Consider the following 17,039-nt stretch of genomic DNA (forward strand, 5'->3'; position numbering starts at 1 on the left):
TGTCCACTTTAGCTCTTCTGAAAACCCACTGGAGAAAAACAGGTAAAGCTTTCAACCATGGAAGTGAGTTGGAAGGTTCTCACCATTTCAGTGGGCCATTTTCTTTTCCTTTTTTACCACCCCTTCAGATTCACAATCCTTACCAAGTACAGGTTGAAGAATCTAATGATTCTGAATGGAACCAGGTGTTTAAAGTTCAGAGTTGGCCACAGTAGAGACTTCCCAGCAAAAGTAAGACCGATTTTTTTAAATGCACACAACTGAGAGTAAAGCATACCCTTAGATTTCAAACAGAACTTTAACTTCTTCATTTTAACAATTAAATGGTAAGAAAATTGCGTCAGCCAGCTTTGTAACAGGAACAAAACTCCAGGCCCCCAAAGACGATTGTTACATATCATATGTATGGTATTTAATTCAACCAACACTAACTGGACATCTCCTGAGTAGCAGTGATTTATGTGTTAGCAGTAACTTAGTTCAGCAGTTAGTGCAAGGGAATCTTAACTTCTTCCAGCTGAGTTTAACCAGGTGTCCTAACCCCTTTTATTTCACTATTGTTATCAAACACTATGTTCATTAAACTAGCTCTTCACAACATGATACATATCCTTGCCTTCTTTCTACTTACAATAAGAATGAACACATGGTTTTCCCCAAATTCCTTTTATATATCATCCTACTTTCATAAGGATCTTCTAAAAGAACAGGTATAGCCTTCTCCAACATATACCGAATTTTTCAGTCTGTAAGATGTTCTGGACCATAAGATGCACCTAGGTTTTAGAGGAGGAAAATAGGAAACAAATTTTTTGAAGCAAAAAATGTGGTAAAATATTTAATAACATAAATAACATAGGCTGTCCTCCTCTACAGCAAGCCAAGTCATCTACGTTCGGATTATAAGACGCATCCCCCTTTTCCTCCCAAATTGGGGGGTGCATCTTATAGTCCAAACATACGGTAGGTCTGAGAGGCCCCATGCACTTCCTCAATACCCACACAATCCATATTGTTCCTGGCCCCACACTGCCTGGGCCAGAAATAGAAAACATGCTTCCTTACCTCCTTTTGTGTAGGACTGAATTGGCTGCGGAGGGAGTAAGCCGCAGAGCTAAGAAGAGAAGTGAATCCCAACTCTACTAGCTTCCTTCAGAGAGCAGCATCTGCCCACACATCCTCCACCTTTGCTAGATTTAGTGGAAGGTACGTGGTGAGAGCCCCTACTTATGCAGAAGTGTTGGGAGGGCCCCAACTCCACAGGCTGTGTCCCCACCCCTCCTACACTTGGTCGTGCAGGTGAGTCGGCACTGATTTAAACCCCTTAGTTTAGCTGTCTGCTGTCTGCATTTCTTAGGAAAGTGGCTCTGGGGTGCAGGGGAGGGATAGGCATGCAAGAAGGTAACAAAGCTGTTCACAAGTGTGACTTCGAATATATTAAGCCAGTTTTTCACAGAAAATAATCTGAGAAGAATAATAACAAGGGACAAAGGGGTGCAGAGGAGAGGGTGTTATGAAACAAACCATATTGGCCATGCACTTCGAAGATCTGTACTATAATTTAGCTGTAGATTTAATGATTATAGTGATTCGTTGTGATCTCAAAACAACAGTTAAGAAAGAAATCCATCATTAACACTATTATGGTGTTTTGCTTCATTTAGCAAACAGTAGTGGGTTCAGGGGCTTGAGTTGGATTTTTTGCTGTTGTTTTGCTGTGAAAACACCCCCATTTAAATAATAAAAATGAGCTCCTGAAGCCCAGGAGCAATTGACTCCGAAATCCTTTGCAGGCAGAAATGGAAAGATGTCCTTTGAAAACTTAACCCAAAAGTTTGGTGAAATGCCTTTTCTGTGTATTCTGGGCAGAAAGCAAACAAGCACAGAAAATTGAAAGTTGATTGTTTTTCATCTTGGCTTGAGGCCTCAGTCCAGGAGGAAAGACTTCTTGTTCCCAGCCCCGTCGTCATGCTCTGGGGAAAAGTCGGATCATGCTTCTAGAATGAAAAGTCAAAGACCATCCTGACTGTTGTATACACAGAGGGTCTAGTGTTTACACTGTTCTTTATGTACAAAGGGCCCAGAACGGTCAAAATAGCAAAACAGTACACCTGGCTATTTGGAGCTCTCTATTAACTGCCACTTAAGCATATCTACATTACAATGACCATCAGAATTTAAGTAAATGTTCTGAGGCACAAAATATATTCTGAAATGCTCCTGGAATCATCAGCCAAAGCTCCTGTATACTCTGTCTCTTCTTCGAACCTTTTGCCTTTTGCTTTTCTACTGAATCTTGCCTAAAATACCAGCTTCTCTGCAGCCACTTAAAGTGGTTTAACTCAGAAAATTCTAGAAAACTCTAGGACCCCATACTACTAAGTACACTACTTGTAGGCAGACTATCGGTCATTCATGCTTCTGTCACTTTCAGAACTTTGGCCCTTTCTCGCATGTCCACCTCTTACTCCTTCCTAGCTTTGATGATCATGCCATCAAAGTATATGAACCCCTACTGCTTTGTATCTATAGGTCCCCAGATGGGTTAACTCTCATTTCTTGATGATTTTAGCTCCTGGCTTACTGGTACTCTTCCCCTGTAACACTTGCCCATGATTTCAATGTGCCTAGAGATGATCGTTTTAATACCCTGGCCTCTCAGTGACATGATTAATTCTCCTCCAGTGTCTCAGCCATCCAAATCCCATGGTCTTTCCCTTGACTCTGTTTTTACCAATAACTGTACCTACTTCTTAATATCAATTTTAAGCATCTTATTGTCCTACCAGCAACTATTGTCTTTCCTCTAGGAGCCACAACTCCCAATAATTCTTCCTCCCAAACCTGTCAAACTACACCTACAAACCTACTAATTCAACAAGCTGTTCAAAGTGCCTCACCCCCTCTATATCATTATTTCCTTTACATTAGAATAAATTTTGTGATGAATAATTATAATCATTTTCTTTTCTACAGTCTGGACACACTTGACTTTCTCTTGTCTTTTTTTCCCCCTTCAACACAATCACCCAACGAAATTCTTATCTAAGCATTTAAATGTGTTTAGAGAAAAACAGTTTTGCTGAATAAATCCGTGGCCTCAAATAAGCCCTTCACTTTGCCAGACAATCCTTTTATTCTTCCACTTTTCTAGTGACCAATTCATACTTATTCCTGTCTCCTCAAACTTCCATTATCTCCTCCCTACTTATCACCTTCAGCTGATGACCTTGCTTCCCACTTAACCAAGACAGTAAAAGTAATCAGAACCGCCTATCTACATCTGTCACTGGATAATTGTCCTAATGTTCTGCTTTTAAGGGTGAATTGTCTGTGTGCTTGCTAAGCTTTTCCTCATGCACCACACCCCATCCCCTCTCACTACTCAACAATGTGTCTGCAGCAGTTCTCTGATCTCCCTCTCATGTTATTATATTTTCTCTCATTACTGAATGATTCCTGTAATTGCACAATCATCCCATAATTGCCAATTATATTTAGTTCAGGCCAAAAACTTGGGGTCATCTTTGACTCTATTCATATTTTATTTCCCACCTATGATTCATTGACAAATACGGTAAGCTCTATTTTTAACGTATATTCAAATCCAGTAGTTTTTCACCACCTCCGCAGTTATCACCCTGGTCTAAGTTATACCACCTCTTGTGGGATTATTGTAATAGCTTATTAACTAAATGTTCTGCCCCTGCCCTCCAGTTTATTCTCAACATAACATTAAGAATGAGTCTTTTTAAATGTGAATTAGTCAAACCACCCCTGTGTTGAAACTGTCCAATGTCTTTCCACTTTCCCAAGAGTAATACACAAAGCTACTTCAATGGATTCAGGTCTGTTTCTTCACCACCACATTGACCTTATCTAATCCTCTCCACCTTGCTTACTGCTCTCTGGCTATTATACCTTCTTAGTTTTTTTCTGGACTCAACAAGCCTATTGCTGGAAAAGCTATCTAGAGCCAATAACTAGATTAGAATGAAGAAAGAAGAGGAAGAGAAAGAGGAAGAGGAAGGAGGAGGAGGGGGAGGGGAAAGGACAAGGAGAAGAAAGAGGGGAAGGAGGTGGGGAAGAGGAGGGGGAGGGGAAGGAGAGGTTACATAATCCCTTTTAAGGACCCAGGCATTTGTCACTCCATCTGCCTGAAACACCCTCCTGCCAGCCCATGTCCTTATTGCACCCACAGCTCTTCAAGTCTCTCCTCATATATCATTAACAAGCTTTCCCTAAATGCTCTTTTCAGAATAGCAATACCCCCTTTCCAAGCACTCCTTATTTCTGCAACTCCAGGTTTTTCCTTAGCACATATCACCATTTCTCTTGTCTGCTCCCACCAATAGAAAAAAAACTCCATAAGAGCAGGGATTCAAGGCTGTTTTTTAAATGTTTCCTGATTTATATAAGTGTGCTCGGCACATGATGGGTCCACAAATATCTGTTGAATATATAAGCATATGACCAAATAAATGAAAAAAATTTTTAAAAAGTATTTTTTATTTTAATTGTTGTTCAAGTACAGTTTTCTGCCTTTTACCCTCATCCCAGCCCACCTCCCAGCCCTCCCCACCTCCGTCCCATTTCCACCCCCCACCCCTTGTATTGTCCATGTGTCCTTTATACTTGTTCCTGAAAACCCTTCCCCTTCTCCCCTGAAATTCTCTCCCTTCCTCCCTCTGGTCACTGTCGGTCTGTTCTCAATTTCGGTGTCTTTGGTTATATTTTGCTTGTTTGTTTGTTTTGCTGATTAGGTTCCTGCCAAAGGTGAGATCATATTGTATTTGTCTTTCACCACCTGGCTATTTCACTTAGCATAATGCTTTCCAGTGCCATCCATGCTGTCGCAAAGGGTAGGAGCTCCTTCCTTCTTTCTGCTGCATAGAATTCCATTGTGTAAATGTCACCTACAAAGGAGTTCCCATCAGACTGTCAGCTGATTTCTCCAAAGAGACCTTACAGGCAAGAAGGGGCTGGAAAGAAATAGTCCAAGTCATGAAAGACAAGGACCTACATCCCAGATTGCTCTATCCAGCAAAGCTCTCATTTAGAATGGAAGGGCAGATAAAGTGCTTCTCAGATAAGGTCAAGTTAAAGGAGTTCATCATCACCAAGCCCTTATTTTATGAAATGCTAAAGGGACTTATCTAAGAAAAGAAGATAAAGAAAAGACATGTATAGTAAAAGGACAGCAAACTCACAAATATCAACAACCACACCTAAAGCAAAACCAAAAGAAACTAAGTAAACAATTAGAACAGGAACAGAACCACAGAAATGGAGGGCACATGGAGGGTTAGCAGCAGGAGGGTGGGAGGAGGAGAGAGGGGGAAAAGGTATAGAGAATAAGTAGCATAGAATGTAGGTTGAAAATAGATAGGGGGAGGGCAAGAATAGTACGGGAAATGTAGAAACTAAAGAACTCATAAATATGACACATGGACATGAACTATAGGGGGAAATGTGGGTGGGAGGGGGTACAGGGTGGAGGGGAGAGAAGGGGGGAAATGGGACAACTGTAATAGCATAATCAATAAAATATATTAAAAAAAAAAAAAGAATTCCATTGTGTAAATGTACCATAGTTTTTTGATCCATTCATTTACTGATGGGCACCTAGGTTGCTTCCAGCACTTGACTATTGTAAATTGTGCTCCTATGAACACTGGGGTGCATAGGTTCTTTTGGATTGGTGTTTCAGAGTTCTTAGGATACAATCCTAGCAGTGGAATTGCTGGGTCAAAAAGCAGATTCATTTTTAGCTTTCTGAGAAAATTCCATACTGTCAAACAAGTATTTATTAAGAATTGATGATGTATCCAGAACTCTGCTATGCTCTATGGGAAAAATAAAACAAAACAGATATTTCTTCCCAGTTCCTTAAGGAATCTAAAATCTAGTTAGGTAACAAGATTATTATCAGACTATATGTCAATATCGTTTAACCCACAAGACCTTTAACCTACCACAGCCTGCAACTTTGGCAGACAGGGAAATGTTTGATAGTGCTACGTAGAGGACTCTTTTGTTTCAAGTTGGGATTTAACAAACAAATGATTCTTCTCACTAAAGGGAGCAAATAAAAAATATTTTTAAAAAAACTGTCACCTTCCCTTTGGAGTACCAGAGATATGGAGAACTCAGAAGCTGTGTCAGGAGACCACAGTGTGCAGATAAAATCTACACAGATAACAGAGAGGGGAATTCACAGAGCAAGCAGCAAGCGCTGTACAGAACTTGCTGGAGAAATATAAAACCTCCATAAAAATTTATGTACACCAACTCTGTGAGCCAACACAGGCAAGACTTTGTAATAAGAGCACCCCAAAGGAAGTCACTAGCCATCACAATCTCAGATGTACCAGGATCATGCCCAATGGGATGCAGAGAGAAAAAGATATTTTAAAAAATAAAATAAACACCTATATTCAACACAGAACAGGAAGAAGCATCCAGTTGGTCCAAACTTGAGACTCTTCTCTTGGCCACACAGTAAAAGATTCTCAAGTTATTCTGTTTGGTGAGAAAAAACTAGGAGTTATTAATAAAATTACACACTGTAGGTTTTATAGATTTTTTAAATTTATGTCTATGTAAAAAACTCAATATGATTTCATGCTAGAATAGAGTACAGATTCATCAATTCTCAGTTCACACTTGGTTCTACTCTTTCATTTATTTATTCATTCATTTAAGAGCTATTAATTGAGTACCTGTTGTTCCTCAAGCACTATGCTCACCTCTATTCTGATGGAAGAGGCAGACAGACAATGAATGTATAAGGAATGCTATGGGAAATGCTGTGGAGAAAATTAGGAGAGGGAGTGCCAGTGAAAGCTACATGGTCATCAGGTTAAATGGGTTGGGTTTGAGAAGTTCTCACATAGTAACACGAGAGCAAAACCCAAAGGAGATGAGGGAGTGTTTATCTGGAAATCTGAAGGGAAATGTTCCAACCAAAAGGACCAGCAAAGAGAAACACTCTGAGCTGGTGGCAGGCCTTTTTTATTTGAGGAACAGTGGAGATGTGAGTCTGGCTAAAGCATCATACAGGGCACCAGTGTGGGAGATGAAAGCAGAAAGGTAACTATGAGTTTGGTCAAATAAGGTCTTCTTAGCCATTAAAGAATTTAGGCTTTTATTCTGAGTGACTTGGGAAGCCACAGGATGCTTTTGAAGAGAGGAGTGCCATGATCTGACATAGATTCTAAAGCATCACTATGTGGGTTGTGTAGAGAATGTGCTGTGGTTGGGTGCAGATAACAAGGGCAGAATTGGAGAGACCAGTGAGGAGGCTATTACAATAAACCTGGAGAGAGATAATGGTAGCTGCAAAGATGATGAGAAGTGATTGCATTCTAGATGTAGTGGGACATTGAGCCTAAAGGATGTACAAGTAAGCTAGATATGATTAAGAGGGAAAAAGAGGAGAGAAGGATGAGCCCAGGGTTTTTCCCCAGGGTTACTAGACGGACAAAGCTGCTGATTACTGAGATAAGAATGACTACATCAGAAACAGTTTGGGGAGGAAAGCAGTTCAGTATTGGACATACTGTGTTCAAGGTGTGGATTAGATATCTGAGTAGAGATATGCAATTCTGGAGTTCTGAGATGAAGAAACAACCCCCATGTTATTTTTATTATAATACTTGACAATAGGCTAAATCGAGTCTTTACATCTATAAGAATCACCATTCTGAAGTCGAGATTGGGAAAAACTAGAGAAACCGTTCTCCTTAGAATATTTTCTCTTAAGGTCTATTTCTTCCAGGGTGTGATCTGTAAGTACTAAACTGTGTGACACCAACTGTAAATGCTAAACAAATGTAGAATAGAGGGAAGTCCCTGGAAGTTAGAGTCACCAAGAAAAACTTCAAGGGATGTAGCACGATACCATCACTGTGAGCAAGAGGTAGCCTGGAAAGCATCCTCAAGGCCATGATGGGAATTTTCTAGCAGGAGAACCAACAGAAGCCAAAGCGCAGGCATGCTGAAGAGCAAGGTGCAGGGGTAGACATGAAGAAATTCCCTAAAGGAGGAAGAGTTTTCTCCCAGTCTAGCATTCCTCAGACATGTAAATGGCCCCAGGACATGACTTACTATGACAAAAAATTCTTCAGGCAATTCCCAGAGAAATGGAATCTTCAAGAAGAAAAAGATTAGCATGGGTTTCTCAGAAAACATAATTAATGGGTTCATACTTTGATAAATATTAAAGTGATACATTTTAATATTATTCTCAAAGTGCTTTCCCCTTGCAACCTTCCACCTCCAAAACTATTCTGAGGTAATGGCAGGAAAGGATGAGAATCTGAGGAGCAAGACAAAGCTAGGAAACCAGGTATTTATAAGCTGCCAGTTAGCATATATTAAAATAGGCCCCACAATTATACGTAAGAGTGATCTGGACAAGAAGGTTGGTGTATGTGTGAGGAGGAATGGGTGATATATTATTATATTAGAGTGAATACATTCTGACTATTTAAAGCAGAAATATTAGAGGATATCAGTTCATGGAATTTCCAGATATTCAGAGAACCTGGCCCAGAAGCAGCGTCAGCAGGAGCAATTTGTACAATATTCCACCAGAATGTATATAAGAGTTTTCCAGCCCTGGCTGGCATAGCTCAGTGGATTGAGCAGGGGCTGCAAACCAAAGTGTCTCAGGTTCGATTCCCAGTCAGGGTACATGCCTGGGTTGCAGGCCATGGACCCCAGCAACCGCACATTGATGTTTCTCTCTCTCTCTCTCTCTCTATCTCCCTCCCTTCCCTCTCTAAAAAGAAAATAAATAAAATCTTTTTAAAAAAAAGAGTTTTCCCACTGCCACAGAGCACAGGCACAGGGTGTGTGCACCCAAGACCTCCATAAGCTCTGTGTGCGTCTGCTGTGTCCCACCACACTCACCAGGAAACATGTGGCAGAGAGCACCTTTTTGTCCACACTCTTTCTTCCAAATCCATGTCTCATATGGATGGTGTGTCTGGTCATAAGCCTAGGCCATGGGTCTGCTGTAAGTGCAAGGGAAACAGAAAACCAACGAAGTACTGGCTTTTACTTTGGAGATGGAGGATGGGAAATACTTTTTTAAAAGTGCTCAAAGATGCTGGACATCCATGAAAGGTACAATCCCCAAAGAAAGAAACAAAGTCAAACCCATCAGGCCTCTGAACTTGGGGAAGGGGACAGGAAGAGGCAGCAGGGTGACTCTGTGTGTCTCTCACATTTCTGCTCTCTGAATTTGGGCTTGGAACAATCAGCTCCTGAGCCTAATGTACAGAGAGAGCACATCAGGAACCTCTGCCCCATTCCCTGTTTCCCTTACATTCCTCCTGTAATGATCAGGACCACAGCTATGCCAACAGGGTACAGAGTTTGGTCAAGGAGCCTCAGGTTTTAAGATTTAGCTTCCCCAGGCCACTTTCAATTCAGATGGACAAATAAAATAATTTTATCTTGCTATTCTGCAAATCGGAGCCTTGAGAGAAGCACCGCAGGTGTTATGGACAAAATAAAGAAGATTAATTTTTCCAAGTTGTTAGGAAAGTTGGTTTTATGACTCTATCAGAACAACCAAAAAGGGAGGTTTGCAAATATCACTTTCAGAAATCATAACAAAGACATAATCGTGGAGAGGATGGGGAAGTTATGGATCAGAGATCACATCTCTAAAAACTGTTGTTGATTCTTTTAGCTCTCTGCAAGAGGGTGATGGCCCTGAAAGATGAGAGGAACACAGGCCTAGTGCCCAGAAGTAGAAGCAGCATGAAAAGGAAGAAATAGCAGAGAAAGTTGCTCAAATCTAAGAGGTAGTTCTGGGGCACGGTGATGAACTAGGTGAAGAGGTCGTGTGAAGCAAGGTCAAAAATACTCTGAAAGGAGGAGAGGGGGTGCCCTGGTAGTCAGATGAGCAGTAAGGGAGTCGGCCTGGGAAAAGGCTGAAGTGGAGGAGTTGCAGAAATCCTTATAGGCCAGGGAGAGGAAATTAGACTTGATGGAGAAGAAAATAGGGAGTGACCTGGGTTTTTATATCAGAAGAGAATCAGGAAAGAATAAGCATGAAAGAAGGTCCTGCTGCTGTGGATTGAGACTGAAGGGTCTGTTACAGAAATCCTGGAAAGGCTGATAAGAACCTGTGTAGGGTGGACACTGTGGGAGTGGGGAGATGGTCACATAGATATTTCAAAAAAGACATGATGCTGTAAGAGGGTGGCACTCAAGCAAAATGAGTTGACAATGTCTCCTGGGATTTCGGTACCCTCAATGGACAGGAAATCGGAGATTTTTCATGTGCCTGGAAAATTATAGTGTTGAGTTTGTAGTGATGGTCCAAACATTAAATTTTAGTTGTAATGTAAATATGTTTACTGAGCATAGAAGGAATATGAGACACAGTCCCTCATACACATGCAGGCCACCCTCATCCCCAGATATGCTGGATTAGATTCAGTAGCATGCTCCTTCTGCCAGACTCACCAGGATCCCTCTGCCATTTTTTCTACCTTTATTCTTTGTGGAATCACTTATGCATAGAAATCTGGTGGAATTATGAAAACAGTTTTAAGACACGACAATCCAGAGACTTAGAAAATGCCATCTATTTGCCCTAAATCACACATAATCACAACTAGTATTACTTCACCTTCTATTACACTCTTATAAAATGAACAAAAATATCTTTATCATCTACATAGCAGGAAGAAACTTGGAAAGAAAAGTGTTCTTTTGGTCCATTTCTGTGTGAATGAAGTACCTCTGACGAGAAGTAGAGTCCCTGCTCAAAAGAGAATAGACTCAGAATGGGACTAGGTCAATGAGGCATGGGTTTAATTGTCTCTCTTATGTTAATTGTCCCTTTTACCTCTGTAAGTGTTGTTATTTCCTCATTTACAAGGTGCAGATTACTCACTGGATTAAGGGATAGAGTATCTGAATCTCTATTTCTTGATGTATCATATCACCAAGACCATCGCCTATTACTATACAATAGCCCCCAGAGGAGTAAAGATTGTATTCACCTGGCTTTTGGCTGCTGTTCAGCCATGACTAGAGATTCCAAGCTTATCATGAACTTAAAGCTGTCTGCGTGAGGTGACTGACTGGATCAGCTGGCCCAACATCAATGGCATATCCATTTCTGGGTTAGCCTGGACCGTGGCAAGTACTCAATAAATGTTGGTTGAACTGAAAAAGAGGGTCCTGTGTGGCAGGTGTTAGGCTGAGTGTGTTAAACACACTATCCAATGGGAACTTAAAGTCATGAATCTAGTATTATAACACTAGAGAAGCTTTACTCTAAAGAAAGCTTAAAAACACACAAAATCCACCACTTAGGTAAATACAGCTATTTTCATTTCTTTATATTCAGAACTTACCCATTCAAAAACATAAGTTTATATAATTTAAAATATGATACAGGTACAATGTTATTGTTTAATCTAAAATTATATAATAAATATTTTCTATGTTTAAAACTAAGCCTCACATTTATCATTTCAATAGCTGCATAATATAGTATTATATTGCATGATATTTCATTATTTAAATATTTTTATACCATTCAAATTGTTTTCAATGTCTCACTATTGTAAATAGTGCTATAATGGATCATCTTCATATATACAACATTTTCACTCTTTAAGATTATTTACTTTGCTTATATTCCCAGAAGCAAGATTATAAAGTCCATTTGGTATATATATTTTGGAATTTTTTATTCAAATGAGGTATTACTTTCAAAAAATATTCTACTAATGTAGCATTGCTGTCATTTGAATGTGTATAACAATTTCACCAAGATCTCACCATTACTGACATTGTATTTTCTCTTTTGAAATCTGGCTGGTATAAGACCTCATTTCTTTCTCATTCTTTGACCCATCCAATTGGACCTTAATTCTGACCACTTGTTTCCCTGTGACTTCTGGCTTACATCTCTTTACTAAAATACAATTTTGTCTGAGCTCCTACAGTGTAATAGGCATTGTACAAGATACATAGAAATAGAAGAGCAGAAAAAAACCAGGTTTTCTGCTCTCAAGTAACTTTCAGTCTAGGTGCAAAATCAAATAATATTTTTTGAAAAGAAAATGATGATACAACATAAGAAGGTTTTGCTGGGAATAAATTCAGGGACCAAGGGAGGATGGTGATGGAGGGGCTAAACCAAATATTGAAGAGGAAGAAGTAACATCAGCATGGAAGCTTGAAAGAGAGGTTGGAGTTAGACAGATGAAGAAGGGTGTAACTGAGGGGACTGAAGAAAGCTCCACGTGGGGGCAAACGCATGGGCACAGGCTCAGAAGTGAAATAGAACAGCCTCAGGGCAAAAGGGAGTAACTGAATACAGCTCACCAGAGTTCCCAGTCCTCCAGTACAGTGTGATGACCCCCAGATCCTCCCTCCCACCTCTCAGCCACCTCCATAGATGCCATCGCTACCTTCAGTGACAAGTCTGCACCAATAGTCACTTTCTCCCCCCACAGCAGCCTCTGCTAACTTTCCATTGTTTCTCACAAGTAGGAAAATTAAAAACCTCTGTTGCTCCTGGGTTGATACAGAGCGATAAGCCGGGGAGCATCTGGATCGGTATGTTTTTCTTTGTGTGTGAGAACAAAAAAGAACACACATGGATAAGCACTGCACAGAAACTCACAGACCCAGCAGTGACAATAAAAGCGTGGTCTGTCTTGTGTCTCCACCCCAGGCAAGCCCCTCAATTCATTTCTTTAGACATCATTCAGAAATTGTCAGAGCGGTTTCCCGCTGCCAGACACCACCGCAGCCCTGTCTATCTCTTCACTACAAAGGGAGAGATGAGACAGAGACAAAGGGAGAAATGAATTTAGAGTGCTGGGGAAGTTAAGCACACACTGGGCTGGAATTTCATTTCCACTGAATTAGAAGCTCTGGCTCAGCACGGATGACACAGTGATGCTCCTTTAATAACACAAAGTAAATAAAACACGGAGAAGTTTTTCCCGTTTGCTGTGGGGAACATCCCCGCATAACATGCTCTGCCTCTCTCCTACCTGTATTTCAGTCAATGCTCACAGTACACATACCTCTGAATCATCTTTATTCATTGAAACAATCATGGGATTGACTGATGGGAGTTGTGCCTGGTGCTGGGAGAGCCAAAATAAAATACAACATGGTTCATATTCTCAAGCAACTCAATTTTAATTGGAAAATGGAGAAAACTCGGGCTGTCCCTAGGACAAACTATATCTGTACAATATATCCAGTGGTGATGAGGACAATGTACAGAGGGCACATCAGGGATGTCTGCCTTTGTTCCCTGTTTCCCTTACACTCCTTCTATAAAGTATCAGGATCACAGCCATGCCAACAGAGTGGAGTTTGGTCAGGGAGCTGCGGGCCTTAAGACTTAGCTTTCCTAGGCCACTTTCAATTCAGGTGGACAAATAAAGTCATGTTTTTCTTCCTGTTTTGCAAGTTGGATACTTGAGAGGAACAGTGGCCCCTCTCTTACCGCCTTTGTGCTACTACAAAGCTGCACCAATTGACCTCACCCTTAAATAGTCACACAGCAGTACATTCCTTAGGACCAAACCTGAAGCCTCTGCAAGTCCACAGTTTTATCAAGTTCCAAGACCTGGCAGAGCAGACAATACACCAAGCTTCTGGAAACTTGCACTGAGTGACCACTGGGGTAATGGCTGCTGAGTGGGAATAAAGATACACCTGAGACTAGTGTAAGTCCTGGCTAGCAATATTCTCCTGCCAGCCTCTAGGGAAGCTTCTAGGGCTTCCATCCAAGGCAACGGCTGTCATAATTGAGTGGCCTGGCACATTGTGATTTCTCACTTTCACCTTTGCTTGCTGCTGCCCCAGTGAAGTCACCAATTTGCAGGTGCCATGACCCCACCTCAAGCTCATTCTCTCATTAGCAAAAAGGTTTTCAAAAGCCCTGAAGAGTACAAGGGTTTTCTAGTTTGTTTGTTTTAACTTAAGACGTGTTTTAAATATGTTACCATTAAGAGAGTATTTTACATAAGTGATGTCTCAAAAACCCCAAATCCAACAACTTCTACCAAAATGTGTACCACTCCATGTCTAACCTATTCACCTTCATAAGAGACTCACCTTTTTTTTCTTTTTTTAAAATTTTCCTGACCTCATTTTTCCAGCTATGATTGGTCAGGTGTTCCACTACTTCCAACACATGCCGCTATTTTAAAGCTATAACCCTTTCTGCATTGACTTGTTTACATGTCTAACTTCCCTCTGAACTACTATAAGCTACCTGTAGCAGGCTGCATTTTCTAAAATGGCCACAAAAATATCTCCCATCATACATGTTCTTGTACAATGTGACCTCAACACACCTTCCATCAAGAAATGGGATCTGTGTATACTTCCCCCATATCTATTTGGGTATATGGCTTGCTTGTAATCCACAGAATGCAGTGGAAATGATACTGTCTGACCTCTTAGGAAAGGTTGGAAAGGTGACACAACTTCTGCTTATAGCTAGGGCAGTATCCTTTGGAGTCATATTAGAAGTCTTCTAGCCCTGGCTGGCGTAGCTCAGTGGATTGAGCATGGGCTGGGAACCAAAGTGTCCCAGGTTCAATTCCCAGCCAGGGTACATTCCTGGGTTGCAGGCCATAACCCCCAGCAACCGCACATTGATGTTTCTCTCTCTCTCTCCCTCCCTCTCTCTCTCTCTGTCTCTCTCTGTCTCTCTGTCTCTCTCTCTCTCTCCCTCCCTTCCCTCCCTAAAAATAAATAAATAAAATCTTAAAAAAAAAAAAGAAGTCTATCTTCTAATGAGAGACTATCATGTAGTGAGAAAGCCAAACACATACGAAGGCCACACAAACATTGGTCAACAGCCCCAGCTGAGGTCCCAGCCAACCAACAGAATCTACTGCCAGACATGTGACTGACAAATATATGTTCAGATGATGTCAGCCTTCAGCCCCACCTGCAGCCTTGAACTTTGTCAGCTGAGGCCAAAGACACTGGTATAAAGTCAAGGCATCCCCACCATGCCCTCTCAATTCCTGATCCCATGAGTCTGTGAGCAACATAGGAAAAAGCACAACAAGTTGGAGATGTGGGGGTGGGAGGGGGCTCATTATGAAGTAAAAGTTAACCAGAATACTACTAAAGATAAGAGCTTTACAATTCATGTTTATTGTTTCAAAGTAAGTTTAATATATGTTGATTGTAGGAATGAAGGCACATAGTTTTTTTAAAAGTGTGTCCAATCATGAGCCTAGTTGTAATATGTGGCACGAGTGAACCTCCCCCAAAAAGAACATCTTCTAAGATGCTGAGCCCCAAGAAAGAATGGGAATAAAAGATAAAATATTATCAAAATGAATCAAACAAATCTGCCTACTGCTGGTTAGAAATGAGACTTGCTTTAGGATGATACAGATTTGCAAGCTGGAAGAAAATATTAACTGTTGATATTTAACAATTTATAGGCTCCTTACTTTGCAGCTTACGTTATGGTTTCTTTAATTTGGGCTGGGAACGCAAAGGAGCAGAGAGAAGATCACCCCTGTTGGATAGGTTCCCGGAGGCTCAGACGGGAATGGCTCAAGGTCTTTTCTTAAGTAAAAAATTTTGAAACAAATGACTGTTTGTTATTCTCTGATTAAACAACAAAAAATATATGTTTCCTTTTCAAAACAAAGGGGGAAAAAAAGAAGAGAAGAGGAAAGAGAAAAAGAAACAATGCAGTCAATTATATTAGTTTCTGAGTACATCCCTGTGGAGTGATGGGGGATACGACAAAGAAGAAAAAACCGTGAAAAAAAACATTAAAAAAAAGTCAACAACGACAAGCATGTTAGGACTACAGTTTTTGTTTTTATTTTTTCCTTATTCCCTTCTGGGCTAATTAGAAACCAATGTGTACCTACTGGGTATAGGCCAGAAGACACTGCTGTACTTGGGATTCTGAGTTGGGCCACTGTCCCTACGTAAATCTTGGTAACTGGGCCTGTCAATTCTGTGATGTTGAAGAACTATCCCTCTAGGTAGAACAAATGTTCTTTAATTTGCTGCATGGAAGTTTTGTTAAATAAATCATATATTCATGGAGGCAAAGGAAATTAACAAGAAACTTTGCCTGGGAGGCAAGGCATATTGTACAGGACTTCAAATAATTTGGAGTGCACTTTGCAATTCCAAAGATGTACAAAGGATTTTAAAGGCAATACTGTTTTATGTGTATATATATATATATATATATATATATATATATACAGGGGTAGCTGTATACAGATATCTGTGTGCAGATATGTATGAATACAAATTTAACATACACACACACACAAAAAAATATATATATATTTCCTTCTCTACACTGCATAGCCAAAAGAAAGTCTGTATTTTGATGAATGTTCATAGTACACATACCTCTGAATCATCTTTATTAATGCAAACAATCACCTGACTGACTGGTAGGATTTGTGCTTGATGCTGGGAGGGCCACAAACATGGTTCCTATTCTCAAGCAACTCAATTTTAATTGTGTAAAACTCAAGCTGTCCCTAAGACAAACCATATCTGTACAATAAATCCAGTGGTCTCAGAGTTACATTCAAGTATATATTGAGCACCTATCTTATGCAAGTCTCTGAGCTTAGTGTTGGAGTTACAAAAAAAGAAAATTGAGGCACCATCCCCTGAAGAGATTATAATATGAAAGAGGGAGATAAAACTACGAACAAATAATTATAACCCAGTGAGAGATGTGCAAAACTAGAAGTGTGTATAAAGTGGGCCAGCAGCATTCAGAAGGGAGCAAGTCACTTAGACTGGGGTGTGAAAGAGGAAAAGGAAAGTGTTAGAAGCATAGAAAAACTTCACAAAGACAGTGACATTAAAGCTGGGTTTTGAAGAATAAATAGGAGTTCCCATGAGAAATCATTAGTGAAACATTCCATGTTATGTTTATCGAACAGGGCATGAAATGCCACAGTGATATAAAATAGCACAGCTTGTTTAGGAAACTCCACACATTTTATTGCTGTTAGAGGGAAAAC

At 40.4% G+C, this 17,039-nt stretch overlaps 1 long non-coding RNA gene across 1 annotated transcript; it reads right to left on the reverse strand.

Annotated features, from left to right (window-relative positions):
* Nucleotides 1-970: 970 nt before the first annotated feature.
* On the reverse strand, nt 971-9,010 carry LOC118498161. Its single transcript, XR_004900681.1, has 3 exons — nt 8,917-9,010; nt 5,976-6,075; nt 971-1,997 (listed from the first exon to the last, which is right to left on the reverse strand). It is a non-coding gene; the product is annotated as an uncharacterized LOC118498161 (long non-coding RNA).
* Between the last annotated feature and the right edge of the window lie 8,029 nt (nt 9,011-17,039).

The sequence above is a fragment of the Phyllostomus discolor genome, chromosome 14 (assembly GCF_004126475.2).
Source record: "Phyllostomus discolor isolate MPI-MPIP mPhyDis1 chromosome 14, mPhyDis1.pri.v3, whole genome shotgun sequence".
NCBI classification, from domain to species: domain Eukaryota; kingdom Metazoa; phylum Chordata; class Mammalia; order Chiroptera; family Phyllostomidae; genus Phyllostomus; species Phyllostomus discolor.